This window comes from Ambystoma mexicanum, chromosome 7p, assembly GCF_040938575.1.
Source record: "Ambystoma mexicanum isolate Mex_15411 chromosome 7p, UKY_AmexF1_1, whole genome shotgun sequence".
NCBI classification, from domain to species: Eukaryota; Metazoa; Chordata; class Amphibia; order Caudata; family Ambystomatidae; genus Ambystoma; species Ambystoma mexicanum.
This window is the reverse complement of record NC_090939.1, coordinates 946,083,522-946,096,387: the sequence shown is the minus strand read 5'-3', so window position 1 is coordinate 946,096,387 and position 12,866 is coordinate 946,083,522.

Sequence of the window (12,866 nt, the reverse complement as noted above, 5' to 3'; positions counted from 1 at the left end):
GAAGACATTTGATGACCCCAGTCTGGTTCTGATTTGATTCAAGCCCCTGACACTGCTTAAGAAGCATCACTTTGTCAAGCCGGCCCAGTTCATATACCCAGAGGAATCCCTCATCAGTGGCAGCACCACCTTGTTCATTGCTCTGCTAACCAAATGCCTGGAGAAGAAAGTGATGATGCTGTGCCGTTACACCTCCCGCCGGAATACCCCCCCCTCGCTTTGTGGTGCTGATCCCACAAGAAGAGCTGGATGACCAGAACATGCAGATATCTCCCTCAGGTTTCCATCTCACTTTTTTGCCCTATGCTGATGACCTACGTAAGCTGGATGTACCTGATAAGGTGCCAGCCAACCAGGAGCAAGTGGAAAAGATGAAGGAGATTGTTCAGAAACTTCGCTTTGTGTGCAGGAGTGAAGGCTTTGAGAACCCTGCCTTGCAGCAGTACTTCCGGAACCTGGAGGCCCTGGCATTGGACCTGCAGGAGCCTGAGCCTTTCGAGTACCTTACATTGCCCAAGACTGACATGATGGATCGGCGGATGGGGCCCCTGGCTGAAGAATTTAAGGACCTTGTGTTCCCTCTGGAGTACAATCCACAGGGTAAAACTATTAAAAGGAAGCAAGGTGATGGGTCTGGCCAGGCTGAGAAGAAGCCCAAGACCGAGGTGGTCCTTTCGGAAGCCGAGCTGAAAGGCCATGTGCAATTTGGTACCCTTGGTAAACTCACCGTACCGGTTCTGAAGGAGGCATGCCGCCTTTATGGGCTGAAAGGTGGCAAGAAGCAGGAGCTGCTGGATGTGCTAATAACTACTTTAAGAAGCACTAAGAACAGGATTGTGTCTTGGAGCAGCATTTTGTTGGAACGGCAGATTTTGTACCTCAAAGTTTTTACATTTTTACAACTTTGTGTTTTATAATTGAGTGGCCTGGTTGGTTCTCTTTTCCTTACTAATGTCAAGCATGGACTCCTGTACCAAAACGAAGTTCAAGAATCTAACCTTATGTGGCCTTTTACATCTGCTGCCTGAGTTTATGACACTTGTGTATAAGGAAGAATAGCTCTGTCTGACTCGGAGTAGTACCACTGGCTGGGCCTGTGAGATCTATGTACCATGTGAGAATGCTCTGCCCCCTCAGGCCCCTGCATGCAATGATTTGGTTGCCTTTAGCTCACCAGATTGAGCACCTCTCCTGCTAACAATCATATTGATTGTTAAATGCCTTGACATTCTGCAGGCAAGATTAAACAAGCATCAAATTATCAAATAATCCATTCACAAATCCCAGGATTACCAGTTGAGTATAAGCTTTTCTACCTCTAGCATTGGGACCCACAATATGAAAGTGTTTGTATTAACTGAATTAAAAACATTTTTCAAGAAAAAAAAGGGTTTTGGAAGCAGAGGAGTCTGTGGCATCTCTGGAGTAGGCTGCTTATATCTCATAGCAGCTGTTAAGGTACCCTCTCCTAAGGAAGTAATCTCTTTCTCCTTGTGAGGTGTACTACCCTTTTACTTGTGGGAATGGTGAGTTTTAGATGATTTGCTTTTGAAGGAATGATTTTTCGACGTTCTCCCTTTGAGGAGTATCTTTGGAACATGTTTTTGGTCCAGTTGTGATAATTTTAAGTGGTTTTTGGAATTTTCGACGTTGTAGTATGATGTCGACTCTCGGCAGAAGGGCGGTCCCAAGCTGCGTCCTCAAGACGCTCGGCTTTCAGCCGTTATGTTAGGCACAGCATCCGTTTCGCGTCTTTCGTGCAATTTCAGGAGCCTGTCGTGTGGCAATCTAGAGTGCCCAAAGGACAGGGAACTTGTGGACCTAACCTTTGGAGCAGTGTCTGGCCATGTCTAAGATGGCGGTGTCGACTTTCTGCCATGGGGTATGTGCTTGGTGTGAGTTGCACGGTGTGTGCTACTGCCACCGGGTGTTGTACCCATAACAGCACCGCCGGCATGTCTATTGGGGTCAGGGGCTAGCACATGGGAATCGTTCGGTTCCCCGTCGCCTTTGCGGTCCGAAAAGACGGTGATGCTGCAGTCGCTGGACACACCCTTCACGTCCAAGGCGGCCTCTGCCTGCATGGTGGGCCCAAAGCTTCATCTTCCGGTCCTTGAGTGTTTTTGGTTTGAAGAGCGGATAAGCTAGACAATGGCCCTCGTGATCCTGTGCAAGGCAAAGATTGCACACCCAGTGCTCGTCTTTCCATGGGAACTTTTTATTGCAACTTGGGCAGAATTTTAATGGTGCACTTTCAATAATTTAAAGGTTGGGCAGCAAGGTGAAAATAGTGAGGGTAAAGGGGAATATGCATTCTCTTACAGCCCTAAGAAATGTCCACCCCATCTCTCCGTACTGTCTGGGTCAGGCCCAGTGCGGCCTTCCAAGGCTGCAGGGGTGCACCGAACCAAGGTCTTTGTCCAATGTTCGTCCTCTTTCACCACTGTCGAAGATGTTGCCAAAAGTCAGCGATTAAAAAGGATCAAAAGAGTAACTAATTATTTTTCAATCAATGGTGTTTGCCCATATAAGAACTCTGTGTCCGTCGATGATGGTGGGAAAAAAAACAATCTGAGGGACCTAGATGTGTTAAGGACCAGGGGTGCAGTGAACGTCACACTAGGGATAGTATTACTGGCATTCCCATTTCGAGTTTCAAAAACAATTGTAATGATCTGCAGCTTGCACCAGATGTTGGCCTATGCATAGCATGTGATCTATGCAGATTCCACAAGCCTCAGAAATATGTATATATAAACTGTGAAAGTGTGTAATGTCTAGTGTCAGATCTTTTTCTTGCATTTAGAGGTAAATGGGTATTATAAATGAAAGGCACAGTACAAAGCCTGAAGATGCCTAGCTAAGTTCCTGAGGTATAGTAAAAGTGGTAGAAAGGAAGAGTCAGGCTATTTCTTCCAACAGTAGCAAGCACAGCTGGGAGAAACCGCTTCCGACAATGGCTTCGGCCTGTGGATCAAGAAGGAGTTCTTGTTCCAAGATTTCTTACTGTGGTTGCTGGGCTTGGGCTAGGACCCATCTGGTTGGGCCAAGGTATTGTGGTGGAGCTAGACTAAAACTCAACCCGAACAAAACAGAACTGTAATCCTACATGTTCTGTTTTCAGCCATTCATGCATCCATCTATGCAGTGCAGTTTTTAGTGTCTGGGGTGTTTGGTGAAGGGTGGCTCACAAACGTGTAGATTTTTGTGTCGTCCATGTAGCTGTAGCAGGAGAACCAGATTGAGAACGTATAGTAGGTGTATCATAAAGACATTGAAAAGTAAAAGGCGAATGTGTGGATCCTTGGGGTACTCAGTAAGTGGGCAAGGCTGGGAATTGTATGGGTCCAAGCTAGTGCTTTCTGCTCTAGCCATGAGGAAGGAGGGAATTCATTGTAGAGCTGTTGCTTCAATATCATCCAGTTGTTTTAGGAGGCTCTTGTCACCGATGGTGTCAAAAGCAGCTGAGATGTCTAGCAGGAGTGCAGTTTTCATCCACATTGCTTTTAAGTATTTCCCAGATGGAGTACAGTTGATTCTGTATTGTTAGAAGATCTAAATCCGTGCCTTATTGAGGAGTTAATTTGTTTTTATGAAATTCCAGAGTGGACGACAAATTAATTTCTCCAGAAGTTTTGGAATGAAAAGCATGTGAGAGGGGCCAATAACTGGCTGGGGTCATATGGGTTTGCTTAAACATCCCAGAGCTAAGGTCCGATCTGATGCAAGCAGATTTCAACTGAGCTGGGACTCTGATGAAATCGTTGAGGAGGGATAGGAAGATGGGCACAAAGTATGGAGATTTCACTATTGATTGGGGGGGCATGGATCCTCAGGAGATCGAGATGGGTGTGCATGAGTCTTTGGTAGCTTGTAGGTCCTCTGCAGACAGAAGGCGCAAAGACAATAGAGGAGGTAGTGGGAGACGTTGGCGAGATCTCGTTGGTAGCATGTGATAGAGAGCATCCTTTATTGTCAAGGTGATCCTAGATGTAAAGGATCTTTTAGTTGAAGTGTGTAGAGATCTGGTCACAAAGCGGTTGTGTGGGGGTTTTTGAATTCTCTGATCTTTTAAAATGATCCTTTCACTGTAATGTGCCAAAGCAATGCGTTTGGAGTAGTGTGCTTTCTTTGCTTTGAGTACGTCGGTCCTTTAAAGATTATAACTGTTGATGGTAGGCGAATTTGCTAGTGTCTTATTTTTTTTATTGCTTGCCAACTGTCAAAAAATAATATTTAGTTTGGGGGTGAAACATTTGGCTGGTTTCTTTTTCTTTTTCTTTAAAGAATTTTTGAAAGGTTTCCTAGGGGAAATACAGTCCAACCCGGAAATAATCCAGTGGTGGAGTTTTGCATCCCGTGTGGTTGTTCATCGATCTGCAGTGACAGTAGATTTGGTTGCTTCTTGTCTTTCTAGCAGGGAGTTGTGTATTTCTTTCCATGGACTGGTCATGGTTTATTGTTCTTTTGAAATTTCGGTGAGGCGTGGTGCCTCCAAATATTGGTAACAGGATAGATACGTGATCTCTAACGAGGGAGCACACAGTGATTACATTTATTACAAAAAATGCCACCCAGGGCATGTCCAGCTATGTAGGTGGGACCATTAACTATATGGTTGAAGTGCAATGCAACAATATTTGCTCCAAGTGATTTTGTAATTGCATCTACTTTCTTGAGCCAGATGTTGGTGTCTAAAAGTATAGTTGGCAATCTACAGATAGGTTGGCGAGTTTGTCAGCAACATTTGGCCTGTAGGAGGAAGTGCTGTAGATTAAGCAGAAGCTTAGTGTAACTGTGCGTGAAATGGAGCAGGTCAAAACAAGTGATTCACAGTCTGGGATGTCAATGGAGGGTGTTGAGAGTATGAAGAACTCTCAGTGCACCAGAGCTATGCTACCTCCTCTCCTATTGTTGAGATTAGCACTGATGAAGTGACTAAATCCCGTTCATTTTCAGGTTTCAAAGTCAATCGTAACAAATCAATCTAACCTCATCTGTGTCCTGGCTAATTGGCTCAGCAAATGTTCAATTGAGCCCCTATTCCGTTAAATAGCTAGGAGCTCACCTTTCCCATAAACTAGATTAAACAAAAGGCTTGTTAGGGTTATTTAGAAGATAGTGTTGCAGGATGGTGGTGCTGTCAAAGCTTTCATATCCATTTCTGAAGAGCACAAAGCATGCTCTTGAGCACTAGAGCGGCCACAAAAGGGATAGGTTTCACCCCATTGGCACTTTGTGTTCACCATATCAAGAACCCATTTTGCTATGATGAAGAAAGGTTAAAAGGGGACCCCCCTCATCCCCCAAAAGTGCAACCAATGATGTGGTTGACAACATGCTGAGCCTTCTGGTGAAAGCAAAGGATACTTGGCACCCCAGTAAGGCACTTATTAAAGAGTGGTATCATCAGGAGACCACTCTAGAAGTTTATCAAGTGGACCAAGAGGTTATGGTTGTGAAAATCACAAGGCAGACTGGTCCCTACGAAGTCCTTCAACAAAGGAAGCCATCTATCCGATTCACATAAAACCCCTTAGTGATTCCCATAGGGTGAAACTTGTGAACAGACTGAAGTCTTCTCAGAAGAGAGAAAGTCAGCCATGCTGTGCGTAAAAGAAAGCTTAAAGGAAAAGCGATCCACTCCCGACCTACACAACTGCAATCCCATAGATGACTGTGAATGTGGTGAATTACTCCCCAAAGTAAAATCAAATCAGAAGGACTGCTTAATCCTGTTCGAACAGTATCCTGCACTCTTCTCCCCGATTCCAGGTCTTGCTCCATAGTGCAAGCAAGATACTGAGCTTAGGGATAGCAAGCACACGGAATGCAAGAGCTACAGAACGTCAGGCACGGCCCATGAACAAATCAAGGTGGATGTCACTGATGTGGGACCCAAGGGTGGTAAGACCCAGTACCACAGGTCTTGGCAAAGTACTTTGAGAAGGTTTGGAAGCAGAAAGCAAAAGGTCAGGTTTTAAGTGGACTACATCAGGTTCAACGTGTGTGGATACGGCAGCCAAGTATTTGGTGTGGCGAGTAGAGGGTTTTTTTTGCTTTGTTTTTTGGTAGCTAGAGGTCTATACCAGTTTACAGTTATGCCCTTTCATTTAAAGAATACACCTACCAGCTTCCAGAGGCTGGTCAATTTTGCCTCAAGAGCTAGAAAGTACTGTTATGATGTTCTAGCAGTTTTAAGCAACTGTTGGAAAGAACCCTTGGTGCATCCCTTCAAGGTGTTGCAGGCACTGCATGGGTAATCTCATTAAGAGGCAAGTCTCTATGGTTTATCTAGGGTCATGAATATGGTGTAAGGGGGAGGCTAAATCTTCACCAGAGAAAGTTACAGGCTATCATTCACTTGGAACCTCCTAAACAGAGCTAATGGTTTTTGTTGTATTAACTGGGTACTATAGAAACTGCACTGCTGACAATGAAACTACAGCAAGTCTGTGGCTACTCCTAAAATGGTAGTTTTCACTAAGGCACAAAAGCAGGAATTGCAGAAACGGAGGAAGGCTTTGTGCAATGCTAAAGTGTTTAGTATACCCGTTTATAGTAAGAGTGCATATCAGAGCAATCTTGACCTGGAAGTATGAGTATGGGAATGGGGAGCACCCAGTAGCTCATAAGTGGGTCACGCAAAGTAAGAGGAAAGGGCTTTTGAGGGCTACAAATAAAAACCATGCTAAACCAGAGTCTGGTTTTTTTTTTTTTTTATTTTTTTTTTTTTTTAGAACCCATCTTACAGGGTCTACCTTGTAGATGAAATTCTGATGTAGTGCATTTAAAGTGGCTTATGACCATTAAAGGAGAAAACACAGAATTGCTCCTGTGATCCATGAGCCTACAAGGAACAGACTTCACCATGGAGCATAGAAGTGGTATTAGTCATGGCAAGCGGAGAGGAAAGATGTTCTTATTCCTGCCTTCCTCCCATAGACTTCTAAAAGACACCCTTCTGTTTCCTATTGTTTGCTTGCTGGCCTGACATTTGAGGCAAGCGAGGTCCTCATCAGTTTCCCCATAAGAGAGAGCAACAAGCAAGGGAAGTAAAGCAAAGTTCCTAAAACTATCCATACTGGGAGACTGTCTCCTTAACGAATTTCTTGTATTTTGAAAGCTGCACACATCACTCTAAATAGAAGTGCGGTTAAGATAATGTGAACGGAGGATAGCAGAGGGGCAATGCGCTGGTCTTGGAAGCAAGACCACGCAGAACAGAGGTTCGAATCCCGGATCCACGCTTAGAAACCAAACTCGGGTACGGTATTAGCCGCATTATTAAAAAACAATAAAATAAATAATCCTTATGACTTTCTTTTTTAAGATACTTGATATCCTTATAACTTTCTTTTGTAACTTAGTGGTTGCAAATGCAATGTGGATGGGCTAGTGGCAGTGGATATTTTTCTACCATGTTTTTGACTTTTTACTACTGTACTTTTTATGGCATTATGTGGTAAAATGCAAGAGTACCATTTACACTAAAATGGCTGTACCATAAGATTCTTGCCTGTCATTTGGTAATTTTGTGGCCACCATTCTGACCTAGTGGGTCTGGGATTGCCATCTATAGATCACCTTGCCCTGGCCAAGTGACTTGTGTGGCCAGGTGTGGGAGCTGGTGGAGTCTGATCCCAGTTCAAATCCAAGCTGGATAGAATGTTCGGTCAGTGGCCGTCCACGATTTGACAGCTACAAACAGTTTGAATTGTGCAGATCCTTACCACTGCTGAACCTACTGCTAACTAGAATCAAAATCCTAGATAAAAGGAGGTCTTCTACAGTCATTCAGCAGATCATTGTTGGAGCCAAGACCACTACAAAGAAGTCTCCTGGGCTACCTCACCATTTGAAGTGCTTCCTTGGAGGACCTTCAACTTCTAAGACAAGACATCTGCTCCTCTATTTTCAGACTTACCCTGAAGAGAAGATGTACAGGGCTTGCTCCTTCGTTCATCCTACGAAATAGTCTGTTGCTGCCTGATCATGGAAACTCCTGCCAAACCGGGTCTTCCTGTCCTGGAGATCTCCTGTCCTGTGGAGGTCTGAATCTCTTTGTGCCAAGGGCGTCCAGATATTCAGTCTTCAGAACCTTAACAGCCGACCCAATTACGACATCCAACTCTGCACCACAGCCCCTGGATATCCCTCAACTAAACACATTGTAGAAGAGGGACCAGTATATCTAGGAACCATTGAAGGTCCTAGATGAGGTGGCACCGGGATTCTGCACCCTGCCCCTCTTGGTCCCTTTCTCCCCCTTTGCCCAATCTACCTTTTCGTCCTTCGAATACCACTTAACGAATGCGTTAACTTTATTTGCAAGATAGTCAAAACATGAAATACTGTGCACTTTGGTCAATTCATCACATTACAATGATACAATTGTGGATATATACATTTGAGATATACTAGTCCCTCTTTGTGATTCTCAAGAAACTGTCGGGGGTTTGGTCTCTAATTTGGCAAGATGGGCTCTAAATGGTGACCAGATGTCTTTTGCTCGGCTGGTGGGAGAAACATTTTGGACAAAGCTCTCTGCATTAATTCTCATATATCATGTATTGTATTGGGTTATTTATATAGCGCTCTTTCCCCACTTGTGTCGCCTCAATGTGCTTTTTTTTCCCCTCGGTGACCGTAGTCGATGTGGTAGAAAATTCTAGGGAGTTTAGCTTAGGAGATGCATGTGTGCATGTTGCCAGTCTAGGACTTGCGTGGCTGGCAAGGCTCGACTAAGCAGCCCAAAGAGGGGTCAGGCACGTACGTGGGTGCTGTTCAAGGTTTGCAATAGATTGCTATTGTTGAGAGTCTATGTGAGGCCAGCTATACAGAGTTCCTTTCGGGTGATATTCGCTGTATGCTAGAGGCAGAGGTGTTGAGGTACGTCAGGGGTTTCTGTCTGGATGGCTATATGTGATGCTAAGCCGGATGAGCATAGCCCTAGCATCATTCTATCGTGCAGGGATGCTTGGCCGTGCCTGTGGCCTGTGTCCACCCCGGTGGTGTGAGATATACGTACCATAAGCTTCGAAATTCTTCGGCTGGGACGATCTTTGTCCAGTGCAGAGGAAAGAGGCCTAGATTTGAGAGTCCTATACCACTGAGGCCTAGGTAGTAGGTTTCAGCATGCATATAATATACAAGATGGAGGCTAGATTTCTCAATGCAGTAGGTTTCAGCATATCAATATACAAAGATGGAGGCTAGGTTTCACAATGCAGTAGGTTTCAGCATATCAATATACAAAGATGGAGGCTAGGTTTCACAATGCAGTAGGTTTCAGCATATAAAAAACAAAGATGAGGGTACACCTAGATTTGAGAATCCTGTATAGTGGAAGAGAGGCGTAGGTTTCACCATATAATACAGCAGGTTTCCGTGATATAACAGACATAGATGGCTTGTTATACCTAGATTTGAAAGTACATTTGTAGTGGGAGATTTCTAGTATTGTGAATCCCTAAGAGAGCGATGCAGGTTAAGATTGACCGTACAATCTTAATAATCACAGTTCCATCTCAATGTGGCACCCTCTAGATGTGGCTCAAAGGCTAAACTAACAGTTTCCCAGAGGTGCGACACAGGTCAACGTCCACAATTCTATCCAAGTGTGACGTATGCCAATATTCAGAAGGCATAACTAGGAGTGATGCAATGGCTGACATTCACAGTCCTGTCTAGTTGTCAAGCTGGATAGTGTTAACATCCTTGCCTGATAGGTTTTGAGGGTATGTAGAGTGGCGGGCTTCTAGAGTACAATGATTGCTGTACTCCCCGCCCGGGCCACACCTTCCTTGGTGGTTGCTGCTGGTCGACAGCTAGCTACTGGCTTCCCCTGCTGACAGCTTCAGACACCATCTGGAGCCACCTCTGTTGGAGCCGCCCTTTGCCTTGGGGCCCTTAGCCGCATAGGCTGCAGGGGCAGAGGGCTACCCTGGGAAGGTCAGTTATGAGCAGCGGTCTGACTGATTAGGGAAGGGGGCGGGCTGAGAGACAGGAGGAGGGGGGCATAAGGAAGTGGAGACGGGGACCGGAGCAGCGAGGGGGCACAAAGGGCTTGGGGTCAACCAAGAGCGTTAGAATGTAAAGAAAACAGGCCCAGGAGGGTCAGCTATTGAATAGACTCACCTGCTTTGCAGCGTTGATATGAATGGAAGAAGGGAGCAGTGCGGGCTATTGGCCTCAAGCACAAGGTTATTTGGACCAATCACGTTGTGGCAGCAGGCTGGGTGGCGGGCAGCATAAGGAAGTGGAAGCGGATATCGGAGCAGCGAGGGGGGCACAAAGGGGCTTGGGGTCAACCAAGAGCGCAAGTATCTAAAGAAAACAGGCCCAGTAGGGCCAGCTATGTCCTTAATCCAGCATTTCAATGTTGGTGCAGTTTTAGCTTTCCAGTGTTTGATTATATTTCTTTTTGCAACTACACAAGCCACGTTGAATAATCTGCATGTCTTAACCTGGACCTTCTCAATGTCTCCAGGCAGGTATTTAACAGGGGCAATGGGGATGGGGATATCAAAGGTGTACTCTATAGTCTTAGCCACCTGTCTCCACTATTCAAGTATGGGAGGGCATGCCCAGTACATATGGAACAAGTCTGCTTGTTCAGCCTGGCATTTGGGACGTCCTGGAGATGCATGAAATTGTTGCCACTTTTTTGGGAGTGAGGTGCAAGTGGTTCAGGATCCTGAATTGGATCAGTCTTAAGTTAGCTGAGATTGACACTCTTTTGGTTAGTTGACAGTATTTGGTCCACCGAGTTTCGTCAATGGCCAGGCCCAAATCGTGTTCCGCTTCATGGGATTGCGAGAGGGGATATGAGTTTGTATGGTTTTGTAAAATTTAGAGATTCCACCGATAATTCCGTCAGGTGCCATAAGGCTGGTCATGAACGGGTGTGTTTCTGGTTCATCCGGAAATGAGGGCCATCGTCTATAAAATGTTGCTCTCATCCTTTGATATTGAATGGCCCTCAACATGCCGAGTCCCAGTTTAGTCATGAAGTCGACTAGTGCCAAAAATTTCCCGTTAGGGAACATGTCCCTAGTCTTAGTTGGGAATGAGGGTTCCAGGCGTTCCCAATGGTTGGGACATATCATAAATTGGGGCTATCCCAGGGAAATGTCACCAGGAGGCAATGTTGCTGTAGGGCATACGGATGCCAATCCTCTTGAAAATTCTGGCCCATGCATGTACTGTGATCTGAACATGGTCGAGGGAACTGGGATCTGTATCTTTGAGAGAATGAGACTGAGCGAAGATCAGTTGGGGAAGCGGCATACCATTCTACGCTAACACGTGCAAAGTCCTCTGAGGCAGAAAACCAATATCTGGCATATTGGGCCTGAGTGGCCAAATAATATACCTCAAAGTCGGGTTCCGAAGAGGCCTCTAGTCTCGTAGTGCTCGGTCATCTTCGCCCAACTCATTCTGGCCACCCCCCACTCCAAACAAACAATGAGACCAGGGATTTCAATTTGTAGGAAAAAAAACTTCAGAGCCATATGGGAATGTTACTAAATACTAGATATAACATTTTAGGTACAACAATCATTTTCAATAACGATATCCACCCATAGAGTGATATTGGGAGGTTGTACCAAATTTTAAGCTTGGTTTCTAGCCGATGCAGATAAGTTTTGTGTGTTATTTTGCATACAGGGATAGGTGATCAATGGATATTGCAGTGCCTAGATAGCAGATGGATGTTGAGGACCAGCGGAAACCCATCAGATCATCGGGTTGTGTTGCGGCAGGCGTGAGAGGCAATAATTCAGATTTGGTGTGTATTCTATATCCGGAGTATACAGAGAATTCGTGGGCATCGCTCACGACTGGGGCAAGATTGATTTTGGGGTCACAAACATACAGTAGGGTGTCAGCATATAATGAGATCAATTGTGGGCAGCCATTAATATGGACCCCTCTATGTAAGCGCTTGAGGCGAATGCGGCTAGCAGTTCAATGGTGAGGGCAAACAGGGGTAAGGGAGCATCTCTGTTGCATGCCTCTACCTAGGGTGAATTTATTTGAGAGGGTATGATTTGTTTGGACTGCAGCACTAGGGTTTGTTGTAGAGAAGTTTAATATAATTCAGAAATTGTGGGCCAAACCCAAAACGCTCGAGAACTGCAAACATACATTGCCATGCCACTGTGTCAAATGCTTTCTCTTCATCTAGTAATGCCACAATACCTTTGGATTTGGGATCTAGGTGGGCTACTACAGCGAAAAGTTTTCATTAAGTTCAGCGATGTCGACCTGGTGAATAGGAATCCTGATTGATCAGGGTGCACCAGGTGAGTCATGAAGGGTTGTTGGCGATTAGCAATGACTACGGCAAATATTTTGGCTTCCAAATTGATTAGAGAGAGTGAGCGGTATGACGCTACTTCCTGCGGGGGTCTGTGTGGTTTGAGGACGAAGAATATGGCCTCTTTGAAAAGCGATGAAGGAAGATCCCCTGTTGCAACAGTCTCATTCCATAGTGCTAGAAGTTTAGGGGCAAGTTCATGTGTGTAACATTTGTATAAATCAATCCCCAAGCCATCGGGACCGGAAGCCTTTCCGCCGGCTAGATCCGTAATAGCAGAAATAATTTTGTCAGTGGTAAATGGGGCTTCCAGAGATTCAGCTACCTCTGATGGTAAAGCAGGGAATGGGATTTCAGATACTCACAGCTGCATAGCTATGTGAGAAGAAGCCAGAGTTACTATATCATCTACTGCTCTGGACATATGAGAGCAAATGGCAATGATTTTACTCACTGCTGCGGCGCTACATGAGAAGAAGCCAGAGTTACTATACTTTCACATTTCGGGTAAAGGATATTTTTTATTTTTGTGTGTATATAT